Below are 12,798 nucleotides of genomic sequence, written 5' to 3'. Positions count from 1 at the left end.
TAGTCACACGCTGGACTGTCATCCATAGTTTTTATTTTTCCCTTGATGAACTTTACTGAAGAATAATTTACACACAATAAACTATATCCATTTAAAGTGCACAGTTCAATAATTTTTGATAATTGTACAGGCCTGTGAAACTGCACTAAGGGTACATCACCTCCATTGTGTCCCATTGTAGGGCATCCCTCACTCCATTCCTGGCAACAACTAATCTGCTTTTTGTCCCTACAGATTAATTTATGCAAATGCCATAAAAGCTGTTTAAACGGATTGGCACAGGGGATTAAAGGCAGGGATAACAATTTTCAGTAGAGGAGATCAGGAAAATGGACTATGAGAGCCTCAAGCTTCTACTTGGTAGTAGATACTAAACTTGATAGTTATTTTTCTCACCAGAGAGGGAAACCCATCTGAAAATAAAGTCAAAATAAAGGGAAGTGGTGTCAAAAATAATGAAGAGAGAGAGAGAGAGAGAGATCCCCACAGATCTGATTTGCACATCTGGATTCAGCCATCCCTGAATCTATATTATCCTACACTGTCAGTAAAAATCTATGTATACTAGCCTCAATTCAGTAGTATTTGGAGATCAGAAAGGTCATGAGAGGGCTATCCTGTGATGATGTGGTGTAAAACACACAAGAGGGATGTCAATGTGATCTTAAAATTAATCTGGTAAAAAATGTCTGATGGTGTTTTTTTTTTTTTTTTTTTTTTTTTACCAGATCTGACTTGTTTTATCCCTGGCTGTTGGCAACCCATCATAAATATAAATCAATTCTGCTTAGTTCAACACAGTGTGTGCCTTGCACACCAGCACATACACGCATTCTTCCTGCCAAGCTTGTGGTTTCTCTGGGCAGTGTTGTGTTATAAATTAATACTGTTGCCATTGCCTCTCAGTAAGGAAATTCTTCCTAATGCCCATATTCATTATGTCCATGAAGAGTTACAGTGTTTTCTGACAGACTGACTTATTTTGATCATCATCTGAAAGAATTTTGACTGATAGACATGGGAAAGTAGGCATGCAGAACAAAGATATCAAGAGATTAATGTGTAAAAAATATAAAACCTTCCATTTCAGCTGGTTGATAGAGGATGAATAGGTAAATAGCAAGAGAAGAAATACTAGCTGAGGAAAAGATGGAGAGAGCCCCAGATGGCAGGCTGCAGAGTCTGGGTTTCCCTTCTTAAATAAAGAAGAGTCTGACAATGGATTTGAGCAAGGCAATGCCCTCTTGAGAATCATGGGCCAGAGCAAAATGGCTTCATGGAGAGAAACAGGCAAGAGGGAACCACATGGAAGACTCCAACAATGATTTAAACAGTAAATAAGAAAAGCTTGACCCAGAGTCACAGTGGTAGGAATCAGAAGAAGAGGCATCTTGGGGATGGAAATATAGATCCTGTCATATTTTTTTTACAGAGTGTAAAGGAAGAATCAGTGGTGACTCTTGAGTTTGGACCAACTGACTGATAGGAGGTCTTAATGCCATTCACAGAGCAGGGACCTGCAAAGAGAACAATAAACAGGTGTTTTTTGAAGGGTAGAATTATGATTGATAGTAACTTAGTTGTAGATGATAACTTAATTTTGAAATTGGAGTATAGGATGGTTGGTCAGGTAGCAGGAAATTAGAAACAAGTATCTAGATCAAGAAAGAGAGTCAAGAACCAGAAACAGAAAATTGGAAACCATATGCATGGAGGCTAGATTTTAAAAACAAATAAGGAAAATATTGTTTTAGGACATAATCAGCAAACTACCACCCACAGGCCAAGTTTGGCCTGCCACCTGTTTATTATCATTATGAAGCTTTTTACATTAAAATAATTTTAGATTCACATGAAGTTGTGAAAAATAGTAGAGATCCCATGTAACCTTTACCTGTAATAGTTTGCCACAATAGTAATATCTTATGGAACTCTAGTATAATTTCATAATCAAAATACTGAAAAAATAAGTCTATTGATCTTATTCAGATTTCCCCAGTTTTTCTCATATTCATTTGTTTTTGTGTGTTTAGTTCTTTGCAGTTCTATCACATATTTAGTATCTACTACCTAAGTAGAGTTCTATCTCCATAAGGATCTCTTATGCTGTCCTTTAATATAATGATGCTCACCTCTCTCCTTCCCCACCCCAACTCCTGGCAACCACTAATCTTTTCTCCCTTTCTATAACTTTATTATCTCAAAAAGATTATATAAGTTGAGTTATACACTATATAATCTCTTTGGACTGGCTTTTTTCACTCAGTATTATTCCCTGGAGATTTGTCCAAGTTGTCATATATATCAAAAGTTCATACTTTTTATTGGTAATATTATAAGGTATGGATCAATCACAGTTTGCTTATCCATTCATCTATTGAAGGTAATCTGTGTTGTTTCAGTTTTTGATTATAATAATACAGTTAGGACCATTTGCATACAGGTTTTTATGTGAACATAAATTTATCTGAGGTAAATTTATCCGGAATAAATGCTCAGCTGTGCCTTTTTACATTCCTAACAGCAATATGCGAGTGCTCCTTTATCACTTGTTTTTGTAAATAAAGTTTTATTGGAACCCTGATGCACTCAGTTGTTTACGTATATGTCTATAACTATTTTCACACTACAATGACAGAGTTGAAAAAAGGTGACACAGACCATATGGTTCACAATAACAAAAATATTTACTATTTGACCCTTTACAGAAAAAAAGTTTCTGACCTCTTCTCTAGGTATTGGTATCTATCTTTTGGGGAAAATAGACCAGGACTCAGAACCCTGGACTCAGTGTGGTTAGCTTCGAGCCACAGAGTAAAGCATAGAGTAACAAAGTTTGAGTTTCAGGCAAGATGATCCATGGCCACTGAAACTAAAAGGGACTCATGCACTTGTCTCAAGTTTGATAGATTGATTTGAAGGAAATTCTGGAAAGAATGTCTATAGAAGTGGGGAAATCCAGAACTGGATGGAAAAACTGGATCCTCCAGAGGGAATGCATAGAAAGATCTTCTGAAGCACCAACTATAATGGGAGGAAGTCATTGATGAAGTGCTATGGACATGGAGCAGGTAAGGATGGTAAAGATATCAGCTGAAACACAGAATCATCATTTTTTCGGTTCTAGTGTCATCAGTAATAAGAAACACAATTATTTAAATAGCAAGATTTTAAGGGGAAAAAATGGTTGAAAATTTCAAAGTATCACTTGGAAAATGGTTCCAAAAGAAGCTGAAACATTTGAAAAATACATCTGACAATAGAAGGAACGTAGGTATGGAGAGGTAGTACACAATATAATGGCTAGAGAGATATAATGGCCACTGTCACATGATATTGAAGTCCTACAGGATGATTTAAGTTTAAGTTGGGAAAGAAAATTTGGAAGAGAGTCTAAAACCATGAAAAATTTGGTAATATCAACATTCTTATCAATCATCACCAAGTAATACATTTCCAGGAAGTTAAATTTCTTTCCCATTAAATCATCATAATTTCCCTTAACATTTTCCTAGAATAAGTGTCACTATCTCTATTTGATAAACATGTAAACTGGCCTGAGAGTTCTAGGGTCTGCCTAAAGTCAAGACAGGGAAGTTGCAAAACCAATATATAAATTTAAGCAAGCTCAGCTGCCTGCTAGCATGCCCTAGGACTGTAGGCAAAGGTGACTAGGGTGAAAGGAGTGTCATATGGATAATATGGACTTCACTCCACTAACTTTTATGATAAAATTTCTTTATTTGAATGGCCTAGTAGAAGCAGCAAAGAATAAGAATAAAAATGTTAATGCTTCCAACTCCATTTCCCCCTCTTCCCCATGTTTCAGGGGTTTTGTTATAAGAATATAGAAGGCACAATCATCAGGAAAAAGCTAGGTTTTAAGAGGCTGTTTCAACTCCTTCAAACCTCAGTCCCTTAAGATATTGCTTGGGAATGGGCTCTGTGATTTTGAGTAGCCTCCTTTATAAGCCTAATCAGCATCTACTAAAACTATAAATTTGTCTGTTTCTTTGAGAAATGACTTTACATCTGCTTAGAAAACTGAGTACATTTTACTGCTGCCAAGATTCCCTATGATATTTCAAAGATATTATTTGCTGCCTTCCTGTTATTTTGTGGGTTTTTTTTTTTTTATGCTACCATGAACATGGGATAAAAGAACTTACTAGGAGGTTTAAATGAAGAGAAAGATGTAGGAAATCTGTTGCCAATTATACAGATCCTACTGAGGTACAGTGAAGAGGCCTGGTAGAGGGTAGGAGAGAAAACACTCAGCCACTCCAGATGCACATCCCACAACCCCTATGTCAGGTTTACTCTCATCGGTAGTGAAATGAAAGAGAGAGGCCAGGCAAAAGTTGGTGGAAACAGGCTTTTAATGGGACAGGCTCTCGGGTGAGGTTCCGGGCCCACAGCGGTGGGAGAGAGCCGGGAAGTCGCGTGGAGGGGAGGGCAAGGGGGCTCTTTTAGGGGGTAGGAGTAGGGGTAGGTGTGTCTGTCCGGGGTGATAGGAATTAGGCATTTTACTGGTGAAACCGGATGAGGCAGTAACTGCCCATGCCCTTATGTGGGGTCTGGTAAAGTCTGGTTCAGGTTTCCTGCATAGGTCCTGTCTCCCCCTAAAGACGTGTCCCCAGGCGGTCTGCTGGTGATGGGAAAGCTCTGAGGTGGGGGCAACAAGGTGGGGGGTCCGCTGCCGTTTTGTTGGTGCCTCCCCACCCCCTTGATCCCGCCGGCCCTAACTCTCCTATCTCTTCTGCTCTTGAATACCGGCTTAAGATGTATTTCCATCCAGCAAAATTTTGCTCCAGCTTCTCAGCTCTCAGTCATCTCTGAGGCCCTGGTCCTCATATTACTTTATTCTTAGGGGATCACATCAGCTTGCTTAAGTGACACTGATGTCAGGTATCCTGGGTACATTTGCATGTTAAAGAGTTTCCATTGAGTTTCTATATCCTGCAGCATTAAAACAGGACAATGGCATCATATTCTTTTCATCCATGACCATCTTCTCTAGAACCTTCTTTCTATTTAGTGGTCTCTGTTCTGTTTTACTATTCTGTTCTGTTTATGTTTTTGCCACATCCACCCCCTGATTTCTTTACATCTGATGTGGTTGCATCAGATGGCCCAGAAACACATAGGAGTAGAGAACAAAGTGGGTCATTAAATCTATAGACGATTAAATGGAGGTACTTAAGAGCTAACATGGCAACTAAAAGCTCTCCAAAGGGCTCACGGGTCCACTAAGGATGACCTCAGATAAATTTGGCAGATGGCCAAATACTAAGAACTAAGCAGGCATTTTGGTTGCTTTCTCTCCCTCTTGTATTCATTCAATAGATTTCAAAAAACATGAATGATTAATTTAGTCTCAAGAGGCTGACTGTGATTTAATTCACTGAAGCTGTCGATAAAAGAGAAACAAAATCAGAGGGATTTGGGAATTCTAGCAAGTCTAAAATAAAATGGCACATTTGTTTGATTTCTCCCTTTGTTTCCCACTTAATAATATCTGTACTATTTAAACAGATCCTAAAATATCTTGCAAATGGAAAAAAAATATGTGGAAAACAATAAAATGGCAGCTGCTATCTTATTTTTACTATAACTAAAACCACTGACTTTTTTTTTCTTTTTTTGGACACGATTAAGACCGCCAAAGCAATTTTACTATAATTCCTTCTTCTAGTCTTTACTTATTACTTGATTTTCTAGCATGAATCAGTAGGTGCAGTAATTCCAATTCTCATATTAAGTGAAGACAAGAAGATAAAAGGGCACATGTGTGCCCTGGAAAAGAGTTTTATATAAAAGCAAAAGCAACTAATATTGGTATTTATTTATTTATTTATTTATTTATTTATTTATCTTTTTTTGTGGACAGAGAGAAGGTAGGCATTCTAAGAATTTTCTGGCGGAGATTTATGCTGTTACTTCCCAATGTTGAGCCTGCCTGTAAACTCATGAATATGGAGCTATTAAGAGACACATGTATTTTGAACTGGGAGGACACAGGCCTAAGAAAGGCCTGAGTGATCCCGTTCTAAACTTTCCTTAATCTATTATGAAAACTATTAAGAGGATGAAACTACAATTTAAGAACCAATAGGCAAATTACACTGGCTGACAGGGTTATTAAAATAGTAATTTTTAGATACAGAGGGAAATCTAGTTAGATTATATAACAATTTCAATATTATTGTATACTTTCTTTTCTTTTAAGTTTCTCAGAATTTATTACACACATTTTCCTGGCTCATAAATAATTTAATTCTGATCATTTAAAATTTTCTAGGTAAATTGAATCTGCTCTGCAAATTCATCAAACATTTGAAATATGTTATTGATAGTTCCTGCTTCACCAATTTGAGAAGTAAAGTAGAAAAACATTCTTTTATATTCAAATTAGAATGATTCTGAGCTCCACTCTCCTTTTCTTGGGCTTCTTACTAGACACTCAAGGTATTTATTGGAAACTGAGTATCAGCCCTTAAAGTGGCTAGGCCTCAACTACCTACCCAGAGTGCAAAAGCTAGATTAACCCTGATGGAACTATTTTCAAGAAGAAAAAAAAAATGAAATTTTTAGTGTTCCTCTTGTATTTTCTATTGACTATTGGCATTATATGTTACACACCCCTTTCCTATTAGCACTATAAATATCCCAATAAAATATAAGTGCATCCAGCATTGACCACAAAGATAACACTTAAATTCATCCATGTTTCCCCCAACATTCAGCATTCTATATTTTAAAAAGCCATTAATACCATTGATGTCCTACATAGAAGTACCTTACATACAAATAAGAAAATTCTGTAAAAGAATTTAGTAGAGGCATGCCTGGATGGCTTAGAGGTTGAATGTCTGCCTCTAGCTCAAGGAGTGATCCCAGAGTTCTGGGATCGAGTCCCACATCGGGCTCCCTGAGAGGAGTCTGCTTCTCCCTCTGCCTATGTCTCTGCCTCTCTGTCTGTGTCTCTCATGAATAAAGAAATAAAATATTTAAAAAATATATAGTATAATTTTAGGTAAGATAATGTAGGATATTTCAGAGGTTTCTCAGGAAAAAAAGGCAAATTCCTCAGGTGGAATCCTGCAAATAAGATGCATATCTAAGCAGCATTCATACCAGGTCTGATTTATTTCAGTAGGAAAGGGCTCACAGTGACATGAGCAGTGGTAATTGTGTAAGTCTTGAATTGCCCATTACAATAGCACACATAAATCTAGTATAACTGAATATCAGATTCCAGGAATTGGATCCCCACTCCTCATAAATGGGTTTTTAAGTTGTATGATTAGGAATCAGAGTCTCTCCTCTGGTGTGATCCAGGACAGAGGTAGAAGCCTTGAAACTGTAGCCATATGAGTTTGCCAATGACTTTAGAAAATGGCTTTGTCATAAGGCTGACAAACTAGTACCAACATGTCATCATGACAGCAGCAACATGTCAAGTCAGCCCCAGCCCTTGCCCTGGCATAATGTGGAAGCCAGTTTGGAAGATTTGATTCCAAATCTATTTGTTGACCAGAAATCTTGGGCTGTACCTAGTTTCCATGGAACTTTGAGGAAATTCAGCATATTTTCTAAGAAGCCATGTCAGACAAGTTATTTCTTAATACTCAGCCCCTCTCTCGAAGATAGCCTCTAATTATATGGCATGCTTTATTATGTTAACAACTTTTACCATTTCAAGTTGTGCTCATTCTCAACGAAAAACAATGCAATTCACTGGTGTCATTTTGGGATATTCTAAAAGATGGTCAATATTGACCAAGTTTTAATTCCAGGGTATAGATCATATTCACCCAAAGCATAGTGGGTACACTTTATAAGAATTTGTAAGAATAGCTTAGGAGGAGTACATTTTCAAGTCCAGAGAAAATAAGAAGACTGGTATCGTTGGCTGTGGCTTGAAGGTTAAGCAAAGTTCCTCCAGGGCTTCCAAGCCTTCTCTATGATTTAGGAACCTGTGTCATCCTGAAGGGAGGAATATTTGTACTGTATGCTTTACTTAACCTCTTAAGGACACTTTGCTGGCCATTATTTTCTTCGGCCTGCACTAGTGCTATATCTTGACAGGATCTGGCAAAATGGCAAGAGGACTGAGAGCAAAGTAGTTTAATTAGCAGATGCTAAAATAACTGTTATGTCTCCCCATATGTTAGAGGAGGCTCATCATTGTAGGGGAAGCACAATTTTGTGTTTTCTGGTGTTGCATCACCAAATTGAATAGGAAAGTGAATTGTCCATCCAGTACATAAATTTTATTTTAGTTTATTTTTAAAGATTTTATTAATTTATTTACGAGAGAAACATAAAGAGAGGCAGAGACACAGGCAGAGTGAGAAGCAGGCTCCCTGCCAGGAGCCCGATGTGGGACTTGATCCCAGGACCCCAGGATCATGACCTGAGCCAAAGGGAGATGATCAACCATTGAGCCACCGAGGCACCCCCAGTGCATAAGTTTTATATGGAGGCTTCTGCAGTTGGACAGCATGAAGCTCTGAATCACTCAGTGACTTTGGAGTGTCAAGGAAATATTTAGCTATCCCTCTCAGGGATTCTATTTAGGAGCCTCTTTATCCCAATCTTATAGGTGGTCTTCACATCTTCACACTTCCCTAATGTCTTCTTTTTCTTATACCAACTAGTCAGTCATTCAGTAAACATCTGGTGGGTTCATCTCCACTGTGCATGTGTATATACGTGTGTGTGCATGTGTGAACATGTGTGATTTATCAGGGGTCATGGTTCAGTATTACCCTAAATGTGATTCACTCCTTTCTGACCCTTTAAGACCTTTATTAACAACCTAGGAATTCAATACAGGCTTTCTTATTCCCTGCCAATTTCCCATTTCTTTGAACACCATGGATTAGTTTCCATGAACAGTGACCAGCAATACCAATAGCCAATCATGCTACCCAAAGTAGACACCTGTAAGACTTATTCTATCTGCAAGGTAGGACTTTGATCTCTATTTCTTTCAATTACATTGGAAGTCCACGGTGGGTTATTGGTCAGATGTCTAGTACCATTTGCTATGGAAACAAGAGCAAAGAGCCCAGGAGTACCCTCACAAAGCCTACTGTAGCAGTGTCATTGAGTAAAAACTAAGGAGATGAGAAAAGTAGCAGAAATGTGAACCTATTGCCTATTACATGTTTAGACGGAGATCTAATAAGACTGAGCACCAGACTCTGGGCAGGAAACCCCTAACCTTTGGCCTATGAAGCTTTTAAATTGTATGACAAAAATAGCACCAGGAATCAGAATCACATAGTGTAGCAAAATCAGATCTTTGTCCATATTCTGTAGGCTCAACTTACCTGGTTGAGGGTGAGGACCTGCCTCTCCTCTGACATGATCAAAAGACCAGTCTCAAGCTTTGCACTTGCAGCTATATGACATGGTAAGCTACTAGCACAATTTACCACCTCTGTATCCATGGTTGATGAAGCACCAGTCATATTTTTCAGTATTATCAGAGGTGAACTGGGGACCAGACCACTGACTGCCTTGAGCACTGGGCTGTACTCAGTTTCTACTAAACCTGAGGAGGGATGCTTGCAAGGGATCATTCTTGAATAAATTAACCCTTACTTCTCAGAAGGCTTTAGGCAGCAATTGCAAATGTCTCCAGAGTCAATCAAGTTACTTAAGTGAGTGAAGTGAAAATACATTAAGAGATGGTGAGCACTATGGTGAACTAGTCAAGAACTACCCAAATGAGGAAGTCATTGCCCAACAACAGTCATTGTTGCCCTGTGAAAGTGCAAAATCATGTTTGGTACATCTTCCTTTTATAGAGGAAACAAGAAACATGACAAATAGGGAATTTGATTTATAAGGTGATTATTTTTACAACAAAACCCCTTTTCAGACTGGCTGAGTTCTTGTCTCATTAGTTCATTAGTTTGCAACGTCTAATAACATATAGCTTGTCATAAAGTTCCAAAGCACCTAAACAAGGGGAGGAAAGTAAGGAGAATGCTGGCCAAGGCTCCCAGGCTCGTTCTTTCTCCCTTTCTTTCTTTCTTTCTTTCTTTCTTTCTTTCTTTCTTTCTTTCTTTCTTTCTTTCCTTTTAGAAAGAGAGAGAGCACATGAGCAGGGGGAGGGGCAGCAGGAGAGGAAGAGAGAGAATCCCAAGAAGACTCCCACACTGAGTGCAGAGCCAAAGGGGGTCTCGACAAGGGGCTCAATCCCAGGGCCCCGAGATCACAACCAGAGGAAAAATTAAGAGTTGGACACTCAACCAACTGAGCCACACATACACCCCTCCAAGGTTGTTTCTACTCCTCCAAACCTCTGTCCCTTAAGGAAGGTATTGCTTGGGAATGGGCTCTGTGATTCTATCTGAGTAGTGCCCTTTTAAGCCTAATCAGCTTCTACTAACCCTATAAATTTGTCTGTTTCTTTGAGAAATGACTTTACATCTGCTTGGAAGACTGAGTACATTTTATTGCTGCCAAGATTCCCTATGATATTTCAAAGATATTATTTGCTGCCTTCTTGTTATTTTGCAGGTTTTTTTTTTAATACTACCATAAACATAAACATGGGACAAAGGAACTTGTCTAGATAAAGCACAGCCCTTGAGAGCTAAATATGGGGTGTTACTACAAAATACTATAAATAATATCATTTTATTCTTGAGATGGGAGAAGGGGGTGTGGTGGTGGGCGTGCTTGAGTGGCAGCTCGATCTCTTCTCATCAGATTATCAGTTTCCTGTGGGTTATCTCTGGGACAAAGCAGAGAGTGGTTTCAGAGAAAAAATAGGTCTCAGATTTAACTAGGGGTTTTTGAAATGTGCAGTTATTTGCCCAGTCATCAGTATTTTTAATTTTAATTTTTAATTATGCTAAATAAAAGAGAATACAAAATAGAAATAGACACAAGGGAACAAAAAAGTGTAAGATTCTTTAAAGAAAGCATGTAATAGAAAAATGAGTAAAATCAGATGGAGATAGGAATTCAGGGATCATTACCTTGAGGCAGGAGGTGTTATGAATTCAGGGATCATTACCTTACAGTGGGGAAAAGGAAGAAGAGAGAGTTGAGAAAAAGAGAACATGTACAATTGCCTATAAGACACTGACAAACTGTTCAGTCAAAAACGTGTTCCACCCATCTTCAGGGTTGTAAAAACATCCATTTCAGAGGCAGGAGGAATTTGGGAGGTAGACTTATATTACAATTTATGGTCTCCTCTTCCTGAGGTCTCAGTAAACCAGGCTTATCCAAGTGAAGTTAAATTATTTAATTGTTCAAGGCATCAAAAAGAATTACTTGGGTTCTTCTAGGTTCACAACACAATGCCTGGTATCAAGGTTAAAGACAAAACAAGAACAAACAAACAAACAAACAAAAAATATATGGTATAGTCTCTGTCTCCAAGGGGTTTGCAAGCTACTTGCATATAGTAATCTCTGTTCTTTACTGATGATATGCAAGAGAATAATAGAAATCATGTGTGCAAGACAGGAAGTGGTCAACTGTGGCTTTAATTCTGAGTCAGCATTACTGTGTTTATGAATCTTGTCCACTACAGTGAGATATATATGTATGTGGTGGTGGTATTTGGGAAGGGGAACATTTAAATTAGGTAAATTTGAACTCTCTGAAAAGTTCAGAGAGAAAGAAATTTGTAGGTTTGTGTTGTTTTTGTTCTGGTAGTGTGGTAGCCCCTCAAGTTAGTTTTTGTTTTTTTCCCAAAAACTATGGAAATAGATGAGTAGCTACTCTTACATAAGCATGGAGCTAGCCTAAGAGATGAGATAGACTGAATGTGTATGGACAAGCAGTTCACAAAGACAGGAACACAAATTAGTCCAGAGTGACCAGGGTCATCAGTGAGAGAAGTAAAAAATAGTATGATCCAGGTGAACAGTGACCTTGTGATGATGAGACCAGAAGAGACAATGTAAGATGACCTGAGCTCTGTCATTAGGGGGTAGGTGGGAAAAAAAAAATTCCTTGGCTAGAAGATACAGAAACTGACATGAGAACAAATGAAGAGGGAAAATGAACTGTCACACTTTCTCAAAGCAAATAGATATACAGGAAGCAAAAATATGGAAACCAGAAACCAGAAATGCAATGACCATGACCCCCCCCCCCCAAAAAAAAAAACTGGTTATGACAGCAAAGATAACAATGAAAAAAGATTTTTCTCATGAAAATGAAAAAAGCCTTGGCATAAATTGGGTAGAATGAAGTATGAATCTGCAGTATGAATGAAGAGGAGCAGGCATACTGAACTAGACAAAGACACAGAGACTATGGTGTGGGAGAGGGGTACCAAGCTAAACAAAACACTGAGCTGAAAGAGTGAAAGAGGACAGACTACAGAAGACCTAACTCTAGTATGGCCCTGACCCTTTCCCATGTCTTCCTTAAGTAATTCCTGCATGATGTTTACCACTGCCTTCTAAGGTCATACATTACTTTTTTTTTTTTTCCTGAAGGATTTATAGAGTCCTTTGGGAATTGGGTATATTTAGAGTTAGAGTTCTTGACGTCTACATATTTGCTCTGGAGGGCCTATGCAATCTAGTGTTGCCTTATTTCCACTGGATTGCAAGGGGAGCAGTGGGGGGTGGGAAGCATGTGCCTCTGGGCAGTATCCTTAAGCCAGGAACCCTGAAAAATCCAGAATCAAAAGGGTCTTCCGATTCTGAGTGGGAAGGAGCTAGTAACCTCAAGCTTGTCAAGAGCCCAGAAGCTCACTAGATAAAATACCCCTTAGGCACAAAGCAGAACTTACACACCGTCACTTTTTCT

This window comes from Canis lupus, chromosome 30 (assembly GCF_003254725.2).
Source record: "Canis lupus dingo isolate Sandy chromosome 30, ASM325472v2, whole genome shotgun sequence".
Taxonomy (NCBI): Eukaryota; Metazoa; Chordata; class Mammalia; order Carnivora; family Canidae; genus Canis; species Canis lupus.
Note: the sequence above shows the minus strand (reverse complement) of the source record.